At 41.8% G+C, this 8,012-nt stretch overlaps 1 non-coding gene across 1 annotated transcript; it reads left to right on the top strand.

The window, feature by feature from the left end:
- The first annotated feature begins 3,907 nt into the window (after positions 1 to 3,907).
- trnay-gua (transfer RNA tyrosine (anticodon GUA)) lies at positions 3,908 to 3,994 on the top strand. The gene is given in 2 exon segments: positions 3,908 to 3,944; positions 3,959 to 3,994. It is a non-coding gene; the product is annotated as a tRNA-Tyr (tRNA).
- Positions 3,995 to 8,012: the final 4,018 nt, after the last annotated feature.

Raw genomic sequence — 8,012 nt, 5'->3', positions numbered from 1 at the left:
AAAAGTTCTTTTCAGCTCCGTGGTCCCTGACGAACCATAAAACTGAAAAGAAAGGGGGGAATGTAGTGGAGTATGGACCAAATATGAATACCAGATCGAAATGAAGAAATGAAAAGTTTTGGATTAAAACTTTTCCAGTCTGAATAGGACCTTTCCTCTGCGACCAAGTCACATTCCAGAGGACTGTCTGTGCCCGCGGGGGTCAAAGCCCCACACACACGCACACACATAAGCTGAAAACATCAAAAGAACCCTTTTAAGTAACACATGGCCCCAACACCCCCCTTCTCTCTTTTAACTAACAGGAACTGTCGAGATAACTAACTTAAAGAGACAGGAACCTCAAACAAAGAAGAGAGCTTTTACGGCCCGTTTTTATGACAATGGCACCTAAATGTCTAATCCTTATCTTTCACGGAGATCAACAAATGTTCAAACCAAAGTGACCTCGAGTGAACTCCCGTGAATCACCAGCCGAAGCACGGATCAACAGCGACACTAAATGGACACTGGCGAAACTACGCCTCGCTCGGAGTCGCTGGAAAAAAATAGCGGAAAATAATCAAACTCTGATTATTTGTGTATTAAACCTATGTATTGATGTCACTTTCTGTACCCTCAGATGAATGCCTACCTCCTAATGAAATGTGTATATTGTGGACTGTTTTCTATCATGAAGAGAAATCCTACCTCTGAATAGGATTAAACGAACTAATATACTTTCCCAGCATAGCATCATAAATGGGACGTAAAGATGAAACCTTATGTAACTGTCTGATGTTAATAGTACAATGTACTCATTGTTATATGTTGATAGCGGGTATAAGAATTTTGATATGAGAAATTCATATTCTTTATGTGAGAATCAATGATTCAAACTCCCTTCGACTCTCTCCCCCTAGCGAGAGTCACGTGAGACTGAACTCGCGTCCAATCAGAAAGAGGACGCCTCCCATTAGGGCGTGACCGCGCCAGCCTTGAAAATAGCAGCTCGACTGCTCACATCCAGTTCGAAGTTTTGAAGAGTCGCGAGGACTCTACAGAAGTAACGGACCACGAAAGAAAGTGGAAAGAGAGGACGCCGACGAGAAACCTTGAACGACAAAGAAACGCTGTCTCTTCCACGCCGACAACGAAACAAAAGAAAAACCTCTCAGACTTCAAAAGCTTACGAGAGACGTCTCGAAATTAGCTAAGAGTATGAAGTTTTACTAATACGTCGAGTAATTTGAATATCTTTCTTTTCTTTTAATCTTGTTTATGCTTATAACCCAATCTAAGTTTAATCTCACAACTGATCGAAGCAGGTGAACTTATTCGTGGCCAGAGTAAGGAAACACTGCCGATACATCAGAAGTCTTAGAATAAGTGAGTTTATTGAAGCGGTTTCAGTTCTGGAGCTGCCATAACTAGCGAACCGCTCGTCCAAAACGTCCATATTTTGGACTCTCCCACTCCGGACCGAAGGCCGAAGAGAGGATCCTGCCGCCTGCGTCATCACACTCCGGGTACGCCCGAGACAACTCAATCAACGAAGAAAAACCTCCACGCTAAACCAGCCTGGATACTTCGGCGGTAAGAACCGCGAGACTAAGTGAGACGCCTCCATTCCTAGGACTTCAAAGAGCCTCTGCATCCAAACGGGTGGTGAAAATCGACGAAAAAGTAAGCTAAACTTATGCATTTCCAGAGCTGAAACCGAATTAAGTTCTTGATAAATTTTGTATTAACTAAACCTTAGCTAGTAACTTCAGTCCCAAATTAGGAAAGCCTAGCTCACCTTTAAGCTTGAATCAGTTCCCCCTGCCGGACACAGTGAGATTACAAGGTTGTGCTATGTTAATTAAATACTTCTCTTTATTAATAAAACTCTCATTATTTGAAATCACAGTGTGTGCAGTTTGTTCATTAGAATTTCTGAAAATCCGGAAGAACTCATTTAGCATGATTATTATTCATTCTCAAACTAATTATTAATGTTCTAATTGCTTAAACCAATTATAAATCTTAATTAATTTCATTAAGTCAAATATCAGAGGTTGAAGGAGTTTGAATAAAGTCAAGGCTATAAAAAAAATTATAAAATTATATGTATATGTATTTGTGGTGTACCTTACTACGCTACAACTGTGTCAAATGACACCAATCATGCGATGTTGATTTAACAATATTCATTTGGTTCTTGAAATTTTGTAAACGTTTAACATTGACATCATACACACTATTAATGAGTGTAAAATCATCCACACTATCGTCAATACATTTATACAACAAACGTGTCAATTCGCAGTTCACACGGTGTTTCAGCACACGCTTTGACAGACTTTGGTGTCCGCAAACTATACCCATTTTCACTTAAACAGCTCTGCAAGTCTTTGAATCACCTTCCCAACAGTCAACGGCATCGCTGACAAACTGTTCAGAGGTTTGATCAATCAGACTTTCTCTTAGTTCCTGCAGCTTTTCCACAATGTACGGCTCGCATTGTAATTCACAGACGACTGTTTCAACACATCCTTGAATTTTTAGAAGGGGTAGTTCTATTCCAAAACACTTTAGAAGCCCAGCTATGGCATGTTTTAAGGCGAGCGTGAACAATGTCCTTGCTATATCTTTATAGTATTTTTCAAAAAAGAAGATATCAGGTTCAAACAGACACGAATGTCGAAGTTGACTAGGGTGATCCACTTCACAACCAAGACATGTTTCCTTCAGCTTGTTGTTTATGATGTGTTGTAGGATTACAACGACAGTGGACTTTATCAGTTTTAGCGCCGTAGAGCTTACTTGCCCGTCCACCACATCAATCGGAGCAGATATAGCGTTGTCTTCAGGAGCTTCAGCGATTGTCAGTTGTCTAGCCATCAACGTTGCCAAATCATCCACCGGGTCTTGTCGAAAAACATGCGGGTTCGCAATGTCCACACAACTGAGATCATCACCATATTGACCCAACAAACTGTTGTCTGATACCGCTTTGGCAACCGCCGTCGATTCACCATAGCTGTAGTTTACAAGCCCATGACCCGTGTCAATCGGCGTATATTCAATGTCCGACAGTCGATAATTTTCACACCACATAGGTCCACGGGTGTCGGGATGGTCTGCTGGAAGAATGTCCTCAAACATGATGGCTTGCGTGTTGTTCGTGTCTTGACTTCGTGTGGTTTCAGTGTCGGCTTATGTTTCTTTTAACAGACATCACTGGAAGGCGTTGATCCACTTTTGACCATCCCACAAACGTCATAAGCCCGAGAATCAAACAGGTTAATTTTAACATCCCTAAAATATTCGCGAGGGCTGCTACCAAATGCTTTACCACGCCGTTTCTTCCTTGGCGCAAAAGCAACGTTGGTTTCAGAACTAATAGTTGGTGTAACTGCAGATTCTCTTAAAAGAGACTGATTTACACACACTGTAAACATTTTAAAAAGCGTTTAGCCATAGAAATCCACCAGGGTCATTTTAAATAACACATGCAAGCACAACCCACCCCAAACATGTTGGGGGGTGTGAGGGTGTCAGGGGGTGGGGTGTAGGTGTGAGGGGAAGCCCATATAAGGACATCCTGTACTGACCTGTCACCTGGGTCATAAATCAGGGGTCATAAATCAAGGGGTCATAAATCATTCACAGAGGTGTTTGACAGAAGGTGTAGGATATATACTACTCACACACTTCCCTGACCGGGAACCGAACCCGGCCGCAGCGGTGAGAGCGCCGAATCCTAGCCACTAGACCACCAGGGCCACCGTTTTCAGCTACGTCTGAAAGGAAGGAGATAGGATTAAGTTCAGGGGCTAGGGCTAGGCTTTTGCCGGATGTACTCGCTCTACAATCATAGGAGTGCATGAGAGTCTGTCCTAAACGCACTTGTCAGTTTTCAGTCCAACCCCTTAGCATAGCACCTTCGATAGCTCAGTTGGTAGAGCAGAGGACTGTAGTTGTTAATAAGGCGATCCTTAGGTCGCTGGTTCAAATCCGGCTTGAAGGAAACTTTTCTTTTCCCTCGCGCCACTGCGGGATATCATGGCCAGGTGCCTGCCTGCAGATGCACTGGCATGCCCGAGTGCAATATGCTGAAGGCAGTGACGGATCATTTACACTGTTCCATTCAAATTTCTCAAACTTTATCTTGCCTCCCTAAAAGACTTGCAGACTTGAAAACATAAAGCCACGCTGGTGTGGGTGTGTGGAGGTGGTGAATGAGGCAGCAACGTGTCGTTTAGAAGTTTGGCAAAAAAGGAAGTAGCAGAAGGAGGACGCATTACATTCCTTCAACCTACACAGCCCAGCATCTGGTTGGGGGGGGGGGGGGGGGGGCTTCCAGAGTCTTGTAGTGGACTTGGTGTGCAAGAAAGCACACAAGTAGTATATATCCTACACCTTCTGTCAAACACCTCTGTGAATGATTTATGACCCCTTGATTTATGACCCCTGATTTATGACCCAGGTGACAGGTCAGTACAGGATGTCCTTATATGGGCTTCCCCTCACACCTACACCCCACCCCCTGACACCCTCACACCCCCCAACATGTTGGGGGTGGTTGTGCTTGCATATGTATTTAAAATGACCCTGGTGGATTTCTATGGCTAAACGCTTTTTAAAATGTCTACAGTGTGTGTAAATCAGTCTCTTTTAAGAGAATCTGCAGTTACACCAACTATTAGTTCTGAAACCAACGTTGCTTTTGCGCCAAGGAAGAAACGGCGTGGTAAAGCATTTGGTAGCAGCCCTCGCGAATATTTTAGGGGTGTTAAAATTAACCAGTTTGATTCTCGGGCTTATGACTGACAGGTCAGTACAGGATGCCCTTATATGGGTTTCCCCTCACACCCACACCACACCCCTGACACACCCACAGCCCCCATGTATATAGAGTTAGCTTGAATCCTGTGTTTGTGAGAAAGCCTATACCGACACTATTTGGAAGTCGCAATGGAGTCCTTCATTTTCGGTAAGTGTTAAACTACAGATTTCTACCTAATTTTTTGTCAGAATTTCGGTGATATAATATTTTCTTACCCACTTAACAGGGTTTATCTTGTCTAGTTACATCTGAGTTAGAAACCATCCGTGCCATTAGGAGCATTGAAGGTTTATCACAACTTTGTGAAGGTATGACTCTTTATGGCTCTTTATTATTTTATGTGTCTTTTTTGATTTTAGTTGTTATTCATGAGATTATTTTTTCATTTCTTCAGAAACTGTGGATGCTACGGGGTATTTAAATCCTCTTGGTAGGTTGTCTGATACATCTTATAACTCATGGTGTTATATTTTGATTGTGTGTCGCAATAGTGTGTAATTTATATGTTCTCTGTAGTAGGGTTGACACGTTTGGTTGAAGAAACAAATCTCTTAACACCGCCAGGGTTTGAAGTTGTTCCCGGCACCTCTGCCGTTGTTGAACCATTGGATGCTACGTACGCCAACAACGACCAAGCGCCGCAAACATTTACGCCGTGTTTAACAAGCAGTCCTACCCGAGCCAATCAAAGTGTCCCAAGGGACATCAGGGTGCCTGTTCCACAAGGAAAACGTGGTAGTTTTGGATCTGGTGGTGCTCAAACATCGCGCTCAAGTAGTGGTAAACGTCTTAGATTGGACGATATCCACAAAACAAATGGTAATAAAAACACAATTAAATATTATTTGTATTATTTATAACATGAGGTTTGTGTGTTAACGAGTGTTTCATTATTTTATCTGTTCATAGATTTGGACATTTTCGATCTGTCGGTGTATGAGGACTGTGTTGATCCTGGTCTGTGCGCCGCTGGATGGTCTGATGAGTTATTTAAAACATGGAATGATAACAGCTTTACAGTAAAGGAGGACAACGGTGCTGCTGTTGTGCCGAATGATGTGTTAAATGATGCTCTGATCGAACCTGGGGACTCTGTTACGGATGAAATAAAATCCAATCAAGATCACGAACAACAACAACAACAACAACAACAACAACAACAACAAAACCAGGTGGGGGGTTGTAATTGTGCTAACAACCCTGTTGAGCTTATAACGTTGATGAGACAGATGTCACAGGAGATCGCTAAAATCTCTATTGAACAGCGTAGGCAGGCTGCTTTAAACCGCAGGCGTGACAATATTATTCAGAAACAGTTTGAATGTATTGAAGCCTTGTGTAAAGAACAAACAGCTAATGCCAATTTAGTTAAGGATATTCATGGTTTGTGTAAGAAACAGGTTGCGCACAGTGAAACAGCGTTAGAATTGTTGTATAAATTAAACAGACTTTTGCAGTTAAAAAAATCAACACGGATCCCTGTTGCAGGACCGTCTTGTAGATGATAATAGTTAATATTATAATTGTTATTATTATTATTATTGTGTTAATAATATACTGTGGTTTTTTTTTCAAGTATGTGTTAAATAAATCAAATCATTAACGTACATTCAAAAGTAATAGCATTATTTTAAACCATTGACATTTAAAAACCAACAATTTGTGTATCGAAAACCAAATAGGTCTAAACAGTCATGGCATCTACAGATTTTGCGCTTGATGACCCAATATATGAAGCGTGGAAACAGTTGTCTCCGAGTGAAAAAATGCTTTGTCTTATGGACGAATATGATATGGGTATTGAATCGCTTAGCAACCAGCAAGACGTAGACATACAAGACAGCGATAACAGTAACGCACATGGCTTATTACAAATTACACTGGACAAATGGTTAACAAACACAAGACAAGCATCACATACACAACCGGTTAAGCGTTGTAGATATGATAGTAGTGGCGAACAATCAACAGATTTTGCATGTGATGTGATGCAACATATGATGCTTGGGGGCGGTTGTCTCCAAGTGAAAAACTACACTGTCTTATCGAAGAATGTGACATGGCTATAGCAGACCTAGAAAATGATATTCAAAATAATACACAACACATAAACAATGAACAAACAGGTAGCGGTGTGACAACACCTGGACATTCAGCATTTGACCCAACAGCTCCTAACTTTGGTTTATCTGACGGTCATATAGCAGAATTGGTGAGAAATGGTGGTGTTGTAGACGATTATACCATAGTGTCTAGGAATCGGTTTAACAGCGTTGTGCTTCACCGGATGCTGAATTTACATGACGCGCCATCCACAGACATAGCTTCATACACGTCCTATATACACGATGTGTTGTCAGAAATTGTGTCATTCTCCAGGGTCTTGGCTGGTGATGGCGGTGTTATCGACATCACCCTAAGAGGTAGTAGTTTAACATCTGATGTAAACACGGTGTTGTCTTCAAGGGACGGTTACAGTGTGGACAGATTTTCAGACGCTATTGAAAGGGTTATGCAGAGCAATAACAGTATTAAAACGGATGAGAGTTTGGCTCTGACTGTCTCGATAGTCGTGGGTAAAAATGGTGGTGTTCGTCGTAAGGTGCGTGACCTAGCACACGATCAGGTGATCAAAAGGAACAGACTGAATCTTTTCTGCCCAACAAACATCTCAAACAATCTGTGTTTTGCAATCTGCATTGCTCTTTTTCTGAATCCGCATGTACCACATAACACATTAGAACCTATAGCCGAACAGATACAGATAAACATTGGCTACACACGTGACCATAGAGTAGGTTTTAATGATATTGGTCGTTTTGAATATAAGTATGGTATTAAAATAGTTGTGTTCCACAAGAGTCGTTCGGGTAAATTAGAAAAGTACCAAACCAAAGACAAACCACATACCAAGACTGCGTTTCTGTACCTCCATGACGGTCATTATTATTTGGTAAAAAATTTGAAAGCGTTCATGGGGGTGCCGCATGTTTGCACGTTTTGTTATACGGGCTACACTAACGCCAGAGATCATAGCTGTAAATATAGTTGCGATGTGTGTCAAGATGCGATGTGTCACAAACACCCCAGGCGTGTGAAATATTGTGATGACTGTTCGCGTTACTGCAAGTCTGTCTATTGCTATGAGCAGCATAAGAAACAAAAACAACAGTCTATTACAGGGGTGATAGCATCCTCA

This window comes from Hoplias malabaricus, chromosome 8 (genome assembly GCF_029633855.1).
Source record: "Hoplias malabaricus isolate fHopMal1 chromosome 8, fHopMal1.hap1, whole genome shotgun sequence".
In the NCBI taxonomy this organism is placed as follows: Eukaryota; Metazoa; Chordata; class Actinopteri; order Characiformes; family Erythrinidae; genus Hoplias; species Hoplias malabaricus.
The sequence above is the reverse complement of the archived record's forward strand: the minus strand, read 5'-3'. Positions and strand labels throughout refer to the sequence as shown.